This window comes from Lissotriton vulgaris, chromosome 6 (assembly GCF_964263255.1).
Source record: "Lissotriton vulgaris chromosome 6, aLisVul1.2, whole genome shotgun sequence".
Lineage (NCBI taxonomy): Eukaryota > Metazoa > Chordata > Amphibia > Caudata > Salamandridae > Lissotriton > Lissotriton vulgaris.
The window spans coordinates 477,895,756-477,909,998 of NC_141694.1; positions in this window are offsets into that span (position 1 = coordinate 477,895,756).

Here is a 14,243-nt window from a genome sequence, read left to right on the forward strand (position 1 = left end):
CCTCGCTCTGCTCCTAATGCAGCAGTTGCTGTTCTATTTTTGTGAGGAGTGGGAGAGCTGCTTATGGATGTTTCAGGTGGCGCCCAGACAGTGTCCCCTGATTGATCCTATAAATGCATCCTATTCAACAAGCTCATCACTCGCTGTACCTTCATTTAGCTCAAAATGTGCTATAATTGCTGTTCCCAGCGAGGCACGGAATGCCGAGTCCTCTAGTGCACTGTACTGGAGTCGCCACATAGGAACTGGAGGGCGTTGCAACTCCCATCTAAGCTGTAGCAACAGTGGGTTATGATCAGAGTGTGTTCGCCCTAGGTATTCAATGTCATGGATCAGGGGAAGAAGTGCCTGTGATCCCACCAGTCTTATCTAGGCGGAAGTGTAAGTTATGAACTGCAGAGTAATAGGAATAAACTCGGGCACTGGGATTCAGGGAGCGCCATATATTCAAAAGAGCCCAATGGGTGAGGGCTCTCACATTCGACAGGGAAGGGCCCACATTTAATGGTGGGAATGACCTTTCCAGGTCAACGTCTAGCACTGAACTGAAGTTGCCACCTACCAGCCAGGGGATGCCATTCCAATGGGCCAGGACCCCAGATATGCGCTCAAGAAAGGAAGCCTGGTCAGTATTAGGGGCATAGATGGAATCTAGCAACATGGTCTGTTCGTTTAAACATCCCTTCCCGAAGGTGTACTTACCCTCCGTGTCGTTGAGGATCGATCTCATCACACACAAACGGTACCCCCGCTCTGATCCACACTAATGTACCCTGTGCATGTGCCGAAAAGGTGGTGCCTAATACCCGACCCCTCAATCTACTGCGCAGGTTCAAGCTGTGACATGTGGGTCTCTTGAAGTAATGCTGTATGTGTCTTATGTCGGTGGAGGTACAAATATAAGGAATATGTACGGGTGGGCGTATGCATATCTTGTATATTCCACGTTGTTACATTTACTTGTGTCATGTATGAGCAATATAGAGTGCCAGGGCATTCGGGCGTGTAGTGGTATGCCCGGTGCATCAGCAGGACAGGGAATATAGGCTGTTCTTACTAAACTAACATAGGAACTATGAGCCATAACCATAGTAACAATCAGGGAGAACTCCAGAGTGAAGTTAGTCCAAACCACTATGTTGCCTAACGAGGCAGTGACTAGGCAGTCTAGAGACTGAAAAGAATTGGGGTGTAGGTAAGGTAAGTTTTGTTACAAATACTGTCCATCCCTCCATGTCTAGAAGTCACCACCCGTATCTCCACCTGTATGCCAGGGGGTGTACTACAATAGGACTGTGTTGTAGTGCGTTCATTACAATTACATATTTGGTGGGCTTTGCACTTAGGGTAGCAGCGATAAAGCGTATTTCAGGGTATTAACCTTATCACAATTAGTCAACATAAGACAAAATCTATTTGTGTGTACGATCATCTTGCTCGTCTCAAAGTCTCGGCAGTCCCTCACATCAGTTCATCCGCAGTTTGCGGGGTAACCACCAGCATCTGTAGTTCATCAGAGCCATCAGGTCTAGGGGTGGTCCAGCCACTATTGGTTGCCATCCCGGAGTAGCTGCCCCCCTCCGCCTTCCAATAAACAGGGGCTCCAAGGGTCGCAGCTACCTCCAGGGTATTTCGGCGTTCCATCGCCCTCTGTTCCGGCAGCAGCCCTGCTGCTCGTCTGGACGCACTGTTTCTCCGCTCATGTCTCCCCCTGCGGCGCTTTCTCCTGTTGACCGGTCTTGGTGGATCTTCTCTGGAGGTGCGAGGTCCTGTCCATAAGACTATTTCTTCCAGCCAGTCCCAGGTGTCGTCAGGTGAGTCGAAGAAGTGTGTAGCGCCTTTAGCCACCACTCTCAGCCTGGCAGGGAACAGAAGTGAATAGGAGATTTCCATATGTCATAGCTGCAGCTTCACCGCCGTGATGGTGCTCCGGCGCCTCATCACCTGAGTGGTGTAGTCCAGGAACACCATGATCGGGCTGCCTCTAACCCTTTATTTAGAGAGCTTACAGGTCTCATGTAAGATCGCATCTCTGTCTCTATAGTTCAGAAGTTTGAAGAGGAAAGGGCGCGGTCGAGCACCAGGCGGGGGTTGTTGGGTAGGCACGCGGTGGGCCGGTTCTACTACAAAGTATGGCAATAGCACCCCATCAGGTAGGATTTCATTTAGCCAGCGCTTAACATACGACTCCGGGGCCTGCCCTTCCCCTCCCTCTGGGAGGCCTACCACGCGATGTGATCGCCCCTCAGCATCTTCAATTTTGTCTTCCAGTGTATGTGCTCGGATATCCTGTAGAGCTGCTGCATGGCTGGTAGTCTCTGGCTGTATTTCTGATAATGTCTGAGCTTGCATTTGGACTTTCTCAGCTAGATTGTGGTGGTCAACACGCAGTAAAGTGAACTCCAACGCTACTTTATCAATCCGAGCTTCAAAGGACGAATGCGATTGATCCAGCGCATCTCCAATTTTTCGACTGCTGGGAGCACCAAATCAAACTTTGCAGCTATCCCCGTGCCCGGGTCGTCCCCAGCAGTATTACCCCCCTGTTTTTGGCTGTTCCAGTGTGCTGGTGCTCACCGCATTTTGCTGCACATTGTTTCGGAGTTGACCCATCGCCAATTTTTGTGCCGAGAGCATGAGCGGTCAGCAGCAAACAACTGCACGTGCAAATAGGGTTGGGTTGTAGTAGTCATCCCTGTATGCCGACCGCGTCCCTGTTAGGTTGGCTGCGACTAACTCGTCCCGCTGTGAGTGCCCCAAGGTCACAGAGCTTGACAGGTGTTGTCTCTCTGCTGTGCAGTACCCGCCGTCACGAGCACCGAATGGGCTCCCTAGACCCCAGGTATAGGTAACCGCAGATGCGGAGCTGGTTACGTCTGTTCTCTGGTTTGCCACGCGCTCTAAGGTCAGCCCCTCGTGGTCTTATCTTTACATATGCAGCAGCGCACTCAGTGTCAGGCGTTATAGCCGGGCTTGTTCATCAGAAGAACTGGGTCCCTTTGTGGCTTCGACCCGCATCCTAGGATCTCAGCCTCCTTTCTCTGGTGAGTGGCGTAATACATCTGTCCTTGATGCCTCATGTACTCCCCTGGTTATCTCCCCCAGTGTTAGAGCAGACACACAACTGCTAGGTAGTGAAATGTTACCCTGGCACCAAGGGCCCAGCTCATCACATCGCAAGAGGGTAGAGTCCCCACTTCTACTGCGGGATACAGTCTAATTTACAGCCCTCTGGTATGATCACAGCAATGTCCAGGAGGGTGTAGTATGCAGGGGGCAGAGGAGGTATGCGTGTCACTCATCGAGCAGGAGATTAATGTGGCATTGCATTCCTCGGTGGCAGTTAGGGGTTATCTACACATTGGTCACAGAGCTACCTCTTTGTTGCACTACATATTTTTTCTTTGCACTACACTTACATCATATTGCTTATGAGATGTAGTACTGAATACTGGATCTGTTTTTCCATTTGAATTAGGAGTTTTTTTATTTGTACTGCACATTATGGTTATTTATGATTTGTGTCAACTTTATTGATATGATGCAGTTTAGAATCATTGCACATTATGGCTATTTATTACGTGTGTATACTCGATTTACTTGTTGTAATTTAGAAATATTCAAGGTCTCGTATTTATCCAAGAAGTAGTACCCATACTGTCTACACACGTTTCGGTTAACCTTCACGATCACCTATTTAACATGGCTGCCGCATATGTCCTCTGTCTATGTTTAATCCAGTTCACTTGACGACGTGCGTATATTTCTGTTTCGCGAACCTTTGCTTGCATTTGTGCGAAATGCTAGCTCCTCCGCGCACCAACAGGTTTACAACGATCTATCTTTCTGAGCTTCAGGTCAGTGTTGGCAATATATGTTTGCGTCAGCACCACGCCCGCTTTTTTGTTTAGAGTGTAATTGTATTATCGGTTTTCTGACAGAGCTTTAAACTTCAGAAAGCGTACTTCTCCCATTGTTAATGGGTAACTTTCATATTTTTTATCTCACGCACGGTGTATTCACAGATTCACTTTTAGGCTTGACTTTGACGCTCAGTTTTCAGATGTACTGCGTTTTGTATCTATGCAGCGTGGTTACCACCATGCTAGACCATTGCGTTAACTTCAGGTTAGTGCAGCTGGCATGAGCGCTCCAATCGGATGTAGCACGTTTTTACTAAAGAGACGCTGCACGTCTAATTGACCTCTTGCACTTTGTGGACGCACACTTTTGTATATATCAGCACCGTTCACCAGCTTATTTCACACTGTTGTGGTGCAATTCACTCTGCCTTGTTTTCACAACCACTTATTTTTTAAAACCCTTTTTTATGTCACGCTGGACTCCAACCGTTTTCTCATAACTCCTATGATTTTGCATGTAATATCACTGATTATGTAGTATCAGTGAGGACCTTTTTGGTTATTAACATGTTTTTTTGAGCACATTTAACACACAAGCGACACATTTATGATAACTACTCTTGGCAATTCTAGGATACCATAGATAGTAAGGGGGTTATCACATTGCATAGTCTGCTGTTAAACTTGAATGCCTCAAACTTTTTAGTTGGCTATGTATAGCATCATTCTAAATGTTTTAATATGTTAAACATTAGGATTATAGAGCATGTACTGGTAATCAATGGTTTTTTTCATTGTTTCATTTACAGTGGCCCCTAAGGAAGGAACCAATTGTCCCGAAATGCATCGGGCCAACAACCATCAATCGTCGTTAACCACGTGTCTGTGTTAACATGTTCAATATTATGTGATGTATTGTTCATCAACTAAGTTATATATGTACTAAAAGAGTCATGAAGTAATGGCGCAATTTTACATCATATAACCAAACAAGATTCAATAGAAGAATTTATGATGAATGAAATAACAACTTCTTTGATAAATGAACGATTATTTGTATTTGTGTTTATTTAGAAATAGAAGTTGATTCATTGAGAAAGAACAAATAGAATTAGTTTGATTTAGAGAATTCACGCTGTGCTGTTGTGTAGCATTTTAGAATCCAAGCGTAATTTACCGATTCATGCCCATCTTTCGTGTACAACCATTTCAAATGCATTTTATGTAATTTTGGGAGGGATTTTCACACACTATGCTTTAGATATGTTTAAAATGCTTAGAATTTAGTAATACCGAACATAATAAAGTGGAGTGGGTGTTGTGTAGTATTTTAGAGTCCAAGCGTAATTTACAGATTCATGCCCTTATATAGGTATAATTCACATTGCCCTTATATTGACATAAAAAATCATACCCATATTTAGATATACCCCATCCAGTCCAAATACAGGCATGGCTACTTCCACGTGTACCAAAATGCCACAACGATTTTTTGGAAAACAAGGCTTCAGCCGTCAGGGACATCCCCTTGCTTGAATATTGATTTGTCCTAGAAATCATGGAGTTTTCAAAGAACTACCATTCTCTTGGGGTTCTTTGATGACTTTATTATGTCCGACTTTACGTCAAACTAGGCACCTTCAAGGTATAAATATGACTACACTTGCCCTAGCAAACACACGGTGGTTCGGAGCAGTTCAACTATCTACTTTCCCGACGCGGCTCGCTACTGCAAGTGCTGAAGGAAGCCGACCCTCCAGCTGACGCCCTGATCAAGAGGCTGCATTTCTCCCGGTGAGAATCCAGCTCCAGTGTTTCCAAGCTCCCCTCGTGGGGTGTTGGGAAATTGAGTTTACCGAGACAGAGATACCAGACCTCCTTCATTCTAAAACCAAGGTACGGAGCTGATTAGACCCTAAGAGAAATCTTGGTTAGATTCTTGGCAAAGAAAAACTAAACCTTTGCTACACCTCACTTACTTCTTCCCTCGTTCTAGACTTAGGTTAGGTACATCGGGGTAGGCGTATTTCAGAAACACCAGTTGAGTACTTTTGGCTTTGTTATTTATGTATGTATTTATCTATGGTTTAGAAACCATAAAATGCTTTTATAGTATTATTTTATAATACTATTCTTACTGTATGCATTATATTTTGCAACCAGTATTATGATTGTAGCAGTTCACTTTACTTGCATGAGAAAGAAGACTGTTCAATAAACCCTTTTATTGAGAGCGCCTGTCTCTCTCTTTCTCTGCACCTCTGATGAAACGAAGCTTGCACGTTTGACTGAATAAAATACCTATCTATATCTATTTATTGTTTCCACGACTCCGAAGATCAGTTTTTTTCTTGGGGAAACAAAGTTGCCATGATAATGCGGCTGTCAGAAACTAATCCCTTCTTGTGAATTCGAGAAAGTTTCTAGTGACCTCTGAGCTAGCTGGCACTCACAATTAAGTCTAATATATTCGATAGAGACCTAGTACACATAAGTCGTACGTGTAATCTATAGGATATATTATTCTAAAGCGCAGAGCCTATTGGGAATATAGGAACTACATTACATGGCACCCAACATGTGGTAAGGCACTACTTTAACGCTAGATACTAGAGTAACTCAGTCGTGCTTTTCACAGAGACCCTTTTTTCCCGTAAAATACTCCTATAAACGTCAGGAGTGGGTAAAAGGATTAAATATACGCCATTACTGAGTAGGACGAAAATCCTATGCATTAGTTTTTGGTTTTGTTCAACGTTATAGGATACAGTGTTCCAAAATATGTGCACCTTATCTTTGTTTCCTTGGAAACTTTCTCTGCAAACTTTCAGTCAACAAAATGAGTGACGAAGAGAACGGTGGAGCTGCAGGAACTGCACCCCAACCGGGTTTAAACATTACAGGTTTCCAACAAAACGACCCAGATGCTATAATCATCCCGGAAAACGTAAGGAAAATCATCACTATAAAGCTTATAACAAATGGCCTATCACCAAGAGGTGGTAGGGTAGTTTTTGTCATAGAGGTACACGAATATCGGCAGACAGAGGTATTCTAATAATGGATAGTCTTCCCTGAAGCAAATGCAGTATTGCATGTGTTTCACTTCTACAAAGTAAAGCATAATCCAACGGAATACACTCATTTCGAGGATGTTGAAATTCCACTAACTTACCAAGAGCATCAGCTCTGGTTTAAAGGCGCCCTACAACATCAAAATCATATTACCAGGCTCGGTCCACTAGGTAGACCAGGAGCGACATGGCCGGTACTAGCCAGCTATACACCACATCCTGCCATTGAAGAAATGACAGGTGAGGAACTATTAGTTCAACAAAAAAAACTAATAAAAATACATAGACAATTGGTCCAATATGTCACGCAGACTCTAACAGTCCAACCTCCTATAAGGATTCCACAACAAACCCCTCACCAGGGGACCACAAATAAAATTACACCACCGACTATACAATCAGTCATTGGTAAATTACCCACGAAAAGGGAACACATTTCATTCTGGATAGCTCAAAAAATTAATCAAATCTAGGCAGTATTTCCTGACATTACACTTCATGAGAAACACAGAATTTTAGCAATCTGTTTACCAATGGGGATCGCACCACACCTCAAGGACTGCGACACTTGGGGTACAGTCTTTGCTGCAATCTACACAAAAACACATGGTGTTCCGTCTATGGCAGTGATACCAGACGTCCTGAAACAGATTAAAAATGAATATTGGGCAGAACCTGCTTTAAATCTAGGTATGAAATTAGTGAACGATTTCAAACAGGTCTCAGCTATAATATTAACTAATATTAAAGGTGAAGCAGCATCCGTGGCGATCCGCCAAAAACTAAAAGAACTTGATGTAACTGAGCAACAATATGAACTGGACAGAATAATTGAAAAATCCTATGAAGAACTAGGTAGAGATTGTTTGGGTGGGAAACCAGTAAAACCCCAACTAACAGAAAGTCCTGAAAACGTCTTTATTAACAACACTCTCACTACTCCTAAAAAGAAGTGTGAAAATACTAAACAAAATTCTAATGAGAAGCGTTCTAAGTCCAGAGGAAGGTCTCCTCAAAAGGAGTCGTCTGAAAAGAGGTATAACCTCAGGGATAATAGAGAAAACCTGATGGATATCAAGATACTGATACACGTTCCTCTCGTGCCTTTCAGACTTCCTCACAGAAATCGGAAAGAAGAGGACGGTCAGAACACAAGGAAGAATGCATGAAGTTCAAAGACGATCAACACGTTCCAAAAAATAAGGAAACCCAATTCACCAAAAAGAAAGTAGCAGGTCAAAAGATCAGAAATGCCGAGGATCTTGAGGACACAACTCAAGAACGGGGAGTGGGCCCAGACAATGCTGGACAGCGCAGCAGAAGTCACCATAGCTCGCAAGATCTTGAAGGATCATCTGGAGACAGTGGACTTGAATGAGTACATTCAAGTTGAAACAGCTGATAACAGGGTTAGTGTAACCCATAAGTTCTATGAAGTAACGCTCTGGATGGAGGGGGACATAACTAGGAAAATAAGAGCACTCTTTTGGGAGAAGTTCTCTAAGGGTTATGACATTCTTCTAGCTGAAAAATACTGGCCACCAACATTTGTCGGGGAGTGCTCACACGGCGAAGACATCATTATGCCAGCCTTCTCCAATCATATTCCAATTCACCTAAAAAATACCTATGCAAGAAAATAGGCTGCAGCCCAGGCTCCAGCATTATATAAAAATCATGTGGGATGGGATGAGGATTCTCCTCACTTTAAAATCCAGTTAAAAACTGAACCAACTGCACAGAGGCAGTATCCAGTTAAGCAAGAAGCTAAAAAGGAGATCTTAGATCAACTTGAATACCAATGGGGGATTGAAAAAGGCACCTCTTCAATGAACAATCCTTTGTTTCCTGTCTCCAAACCAGACAATACATATCGTCTAATTTTGGACTACAGCCATTTAAACTCTTGTTGCAAAACCTTTGCAGTACAAAATGCACACAGTGCAGCACTAATGAATAATATTGTTCGTAAAAAATATAAAACTACGTTAGATATTTCTAACGGTTTCTTCTGTCAAAACATTGCACCTGAAAGCAGGAACTTGGCCGCTTTCTCAATTATGGGGACACAGCGTCACTTCTGTTGTCTCCCCCAGGGATTCAAGAATAGTCCAGGGTTATTTTCAGCCAGAGTAACAGAGTTACTACAAAAGTATGATGATGAGGCATTATCTTATGTCGATGACATATGTCTAACAGACAATGACTTGGACAGGCACTTGAATAGAGTGAATACCATTATACTTTGATTCGCCTCTGAAGGGTACAAATTCAACTTTAAGAAATCAAGAATTGCCCACCTCTACGTCCTTTTTCTAGGATATGAGTTATCAAGTGAATGCAAAAGCCTGGCAGACAACTTTTTAGAAAAGTGTGCACTGCTTTAACCTCCAAAAACGCTGAAAAACGTAGTCAATTCTAGGTTTCCTGAATTGTGGAAGAACATACATTCTAAACTACGCAGAAAGGGTTAAACCTCTACGAATTAATCTAACCTGATTTTAAAACTACTAATTGGACTCAAAAACACACAGAAATTTAGTGTTCAGTACGAACAGACATGTTAGCAACATCACATTTACAGACACGCGTAAACATTTGCAACCTTGTAATCAGAATAATCCCAGGAAGATGCGGATTCACGTACTTAACTTTTAATAAAGGTGAAAAAGTACCAATTGCTTATAAATCACACTTGTAAACACAAGCTGAAATGAAATTCACTTCAACAGAAAAAATTCTGACAGCGGTTCAAACTGCAGTAGCAAACGAGACAGCTCTCGTACAGGGTAAAGGAATGATGGTCGTTACTCCTGTACCTGCCTTAGAAGCAGTGACAAAAGCAAGCATGCCGAATGCAAAGGCTTTACATCCAAGATGGATATAATGGGTCAACTCTCTTGCTGCAACAGACGTTGAATACGTTTTTGACCCCTACTTGAAAACTCAAGAGTTTCTTCAATACGAACAAGAATGTTGTCTGCCCACTTAGATTCTGCCTCTAGAACAGTAGGAATGTTTAATTTATACAAACGGATCAGCACAGCCCACAATTGGGGGTAAACAAGCTTATCGTGCTGCGTGCGCGATTGTTAAATGTCGCTGGCGCAATGGTAAATTCCGACCTATGGTCACAACAACTCAATCTCACGGAGACTGTACAGCTCAGCGAGCTGAACTACAGGCTTTCAAGATTGCGCTTGAAAATACTGATCGCGAATTCCCCACACTCATAGTATGCGATTCGTATTACTGCATCCAATTTTACAATAAATACTTGCAGAACTGGGTTCAAAACGGTTTCAAAGATGCAAAAGGTGGCACAATCAAGCATAAGTTGCTCTGGGAACAAGTAGTTCAATTACAGAAAGAACTACAAAAGACTCACGTGATCCATACACTGAGTCATCAGAGTGATGGCGTTCACGTTGAAGGGAATTCATTGGCTGATGAAGCCGCAAAGGCAGCTGTGCAAACGGCTTCCGTAGCTGCAATCACTCGTTCGAAAACAAAAATAGACAAGAAATAATGCAGGCTGCCGCCGATTCCAACAAAGACAGCCGTAAAACATTACCAAAAGGCTATCCAGTCAAGTACTCATCTATAGCTGATGTAAATGTTCCTTTTGCTCGAATCCCTGGAGTGGGGGATAAAGTAATTCCAAACATGGACTATAGATTAGGACTAATTTTAGCAGCACATGAAGGGCTTGCCTCTGCACAAGCAGGCGTTTCCTCTACTGTGTCATTATTAAAATAAAGATACTGGTGGCAGCGCATGAGGAAATAGACCAGAAACTATTGGAATGTGAAATCTGCCAGAAAATGAAGGTTTCAACAGTGAAACGCCCAGGGCAGACCGCCCTTTTAATTTCAGATAAACCATTAGCATGCGTTTACCTGGACTACTGTGGTCCTTTACAGAGGGATGGTAACTATAAATATATCATGGTAGCAGTGGATTTCTGCTCTAGATTTATTTTGATTTGGCCTCAGCGCTCGGCTTATGCCCGAACTGTTATAAAATATTTGCGAGTCTTTATCGGCACAAACGTAGTCAGCACACTACATTCTGACCAGGGTCTTGCCTTTAGCTCCAAAGCTTACAAGGAGGCCATGGCCAATCTGAGCGTTGCATTACGGTACTCAAGTCCATTCCATCCTGAGGGAAATTCTGTAGTGGAAAGAAAAAACCGGGACATAAAGCAATCTATAACAGCTAGGGTATTAGGTTTGGGTGACAGGTGGGTCAAATGTCTAATATGTGTCCAAAATAGTTTAAATAATCTGCCAAAAATTCTCTGGGTGGAATCACTCCATATGAAATCCTCTTTGGTACTGTAATGCTTGTCCAGGACCTTGATCGTCACACTTCAGTGGTGGAGCAAAAACCCTTTGATATCAAAGACCGTTTGGCTGTTTTGCAGGACTTAAATGAGAAAAGGAGCAGTCAAAGCAACACAATACAGAAGCCAACGACCACTGAAGGAGAACAACCTGTCCCAGCAAGGCCTGTCTGGATTCCAAAGATTGGGGATCTAGTCAGAGAAAAGATTGCGGCTAGGAAGGAATTTGGGTCTTCTTACAGAAAACCAGTACCTGTGCTAGCAATCCACAGATCAAGAACAGTGTTACTGGCGTGCATCCAAGATGGCCGGTGAGCTAAGGGCTCCCGAGACACTCGTACCCTCCCGCATATATCCTGTCACTGATCCTGTTTGCGGTTGAGTGTCCGAGTAGATGAACCACGGAAGAAGTGAAAGCTGAAAACTGCGTCCCGATCGGACCCTGGGGGCCGGAGTTGTGGTGTGGAGAAGCCTGCGGCCTACGCCTCCTGGATGCCCGGCGCTTGAGTTGGCATGGTGCCCGAGGTGTAATTGAACAACAACGGCACAGGTTCGCGGAGGCGACCGGTCCAGTTTCAGTTTCGGCACTTGGACTGGTTTTGAGTCGGGAGATGCCGCATTGTGGCGGCGGCTTGTATCCCTGTTGGTGCCTGAGCGTTTCAGACAATATATGAGGTGTCGGACTTTAACCTGGGGGCACGCCGTCCTTTGTTTGGGCTACTTCGAGTGCGTAGTGCCGTTTTGTGCTTTCGCTTTTCTACATCGGAGCGGAAAAGGGACATTGGGCGAATATCCTGGAAGATAGATCTTATCTATTGCTTGCTAGACCGGAGACTTGTTCCCCCTTCTCCTGAATTGGGCACCGACTTGAGATTGTCCTGAAATGGCAAGCAAATTGGAGGGGGACAAGCAGAAGTTGAAACCCACCAGAAGGGGTGGATATACCCAATCCAATGATCGATATGCCCAAGTTAAAGGGTCGCCCAGTGGACCGGGTAGGTCGCTGGAGGAGGCGAAGGATTCCTCGGCTCCGGCAACCGAACTGACGTTGCAGGACGTTATGACCGCCATTGACGGCATTAGGTCATCCCTCTGGAAGCAAATGGAGACCTTGGCACACAAGTTAGACACTGTGGCTATTGATGTGAATCTGATTTGCACTGACCTTACAAAGACAAATGGGAAGGTCAAATCGTTAGATATAAAGACATCAAGTTTAACGGATGACATCGTCTAGTTGCAGACCAAGGTCCGAAATCTGAGGGCCTCGAATGACATTGTTGTCCGTCGCCTTGTGGACTTTGAAGGGAGGGCCCGAAGGAATAATGTCCGTATAATTGGAGTTCCGGAAAAGGCGGAGGATCAAGCGGCCAACCTTTTTGTGGACGACCTTATTATCAACCAGCGAAAGCCCAAGGGACTGAGCAAGTTCTTTACTGTGGAGCGAGCCCACAGGGTCCCTGGTGGAAGACCGAAAGTGGGCGCCCCGCCGAGGCCTATTATAGCGCGGATCTTTAACTTTCGAGACAGAGACACTATCCTCCAGGCCTCTCGAGCGGGTGGGTCCTTAAAATTAGAGAACTCAACTATCAGCTTTTATTCGGACTTCACTCAAGCGGTCCAAAAACAAAGACTCAGTTTTCTCGGGATGAATAGGAGACTTCGTGACCTGGGTCTCAAATATGCCATGCTTTTCCCGGCCAAGTTGAGGATCGAGCATGACGAGCGGACCTATTTCTTTGACAAGCCTGAAGTGGTGGCCGATTGGTTGGACACTCTGCCGGCCCAGCAAGATCCGGAGAGACAATCTGGTGGGACTGAGGGAGGAGCTATGGAGCAGGAATGAGCATAATTTGTCTGGTTCCGGGGGACACTAGGGTATTTTATATTGTGGTGGTTCTAGTCACTATGTACATTTTCACGCAGATGGTACGTGGGGGTTACTGGGCTATCGGGGGGTCTCTCTCCTCCTCAGTCTTACTTTTTGTAGTTTAGTTTAGATGTGGGGGCGATAGCCACACTGCGAGTTGGGGGGGCCCTATAGTCAGAAGTAGGGGTGCAGTGTGGGGGGTATTGTAACGGGCTGTTTGGTTGGGGGGGTGTTGGTTTTCAGTTTCGTTTTTCAGAAAGGCCTTATATTGCATGACATTTGTATTGATGTGCTGGACTCGGATGGGGGGGTGGGTTTTCTTTCTGTTTTATGATGGGGGTAGGGGGTAGAGGTTGATAAGTTGGAATGTTAATGGGTTAGGGGACAAGATTAAACGTGGGGTGGTGTTGCAACTCCTGAAACAGCACTCTCCTCCGGACGTGGTTTTACTTCAAGAAACCCACTTAGTTGGTAATACATGTCATGCCATGAATAGAAAGGGATACCGTTTGGTAGCTCATGCTGGGTTCTCATCTGGGTCCCGGGGGGTTGGAATCCTCATTAAGAATTCCCTTCCGTTCGAGGTGGAGTCAACAGTCCTCGATGAGAGAGGGCGCTATGTGGCTGTATGGGAACGGTGGGAGGGTCGCTTGCTTTCCCTGGTGTCTGTTTATGATCCTCCTGGCCTGCAGTCTACTACCTTTGCTGACCTGGGACGGGTTCTACTCAATCTCCCTGGGGGGTTTCTGATACTAGGTGGCGACTTTAATGCAGTGGTATCTGGTGTGTTGGATAGCCATCCACCGAGAGATCTCGGGGGGCTCATGGCTGGCTGCCTGACTTTATTGACACGATGGGAATGGTGGACTGCTGGAGGTTGCTTCACACTACTCAGCAACAGTATACTTTTCTCTCGGGCGCCCATGGTAGTCTCTCCAGGATAGATTATGTGTTAGTGCCGGTTGCACAGGCATCCTATGTTGCGGAGGTCAGACATATGGCTCGGGGTATTTCCTATCACTCTCCGCTTTGGTTTTGGTTCGAACCGGTGCCGGGCTCTGAGGGAAGGATAGCTCCTATTAACCCTTGGT